Raw genomic sequence first — 606 nt, forward strand, 5'->3', positions numbered from 1 at the left:
CCTTGGGTTTCTCGTCGGCCATGGCGAGCGCCGGAGTCTCCTCAGCTGCCGCTTCACAAAAGAGGCACCGGGTCCGCACTGAGGGAGCACACAAGCAGCACCAGGAGCGGCAGGAGGAGGCGGCAGCGGTGGACGAGGCAGAGGGCGCGCGCACGTCGTGCGCTTCCCTCCCCCCGCCCTGCGTGCGCGAGCACGAGCAGCCGGGGCTTCTCATTGGCTGCCGCTTCGCGGGAGCGCGCAACGCTTACATAACCACCCCTCCTCCTCCCCCCCCCCGCGGCCCGCGCCTCCGCCGCCCCGGCCAGGCGCCCGCCAGGTCGGCGGGAAGAGGCGCGGACACGCGCACCAGTCCCGCCGCGGGGGCGCGCCTGGCTCTGGGCGGGGCTGTATTGTCCTCCTTCTTTGGTGGAGCATAATCAAAATGGCTTCCAGCTGGTCCTCGGCGAGGACAGGAAGGCGCGTGGCCTTAGACGTGGGGTGAGCCTAGGTCTCCAAGTAGAAGGGGGCACCTCCATCAAAAAAGCAGCAGCGGGTTCTGAGAAAACTCCTGTTCAGTAGGTCAAATGCAACCCCCCCTGCACATCAAACTTCCCGGTCCCTTCGTCC

The 606-nt window shown here is 67.5% G+C and overlaps 1 protein-coding gene across 3 annotated transcripts in view; it reads right to left on the bottom strand.

The window, feature by feature from the left end:
• Positions 1–173, bottom strand: part of Sumo2 (small ubiquitin like modifier 2) — a 14,001-nt gene extending 13,828 nt beyond the window's left edge. Inside the window, exon 1 of one of the 3 annotated variants that reach the window (XM_029484110.1) lies at positions 41–173. The gene's annotated coding sequence lies outside the window, so the exon portion shown is untranslated. The remainder of the gene's footprint in view (positions 1–40) is intronic. The other 2 variants (XM_029484109.1, XM_021176719.2) reach the window with 2 other exon arrangements.
• Positions 174–606: the final 433 nt, after the last annotated feature.

The sequence above is a fragment of the Mus caroli genome, chromosome 11 (assembly GCF_900094665.2).
Source record: "Mus caroli chromosome 11, CAROLI_EIJ_v1.1, whole genome shotgun sequence".
Lineage (NCBI taxonomy): Eukaryota > Metazoa > Chordata > Mammalia > Rodentia > Muridae > Mus > Mus caroli.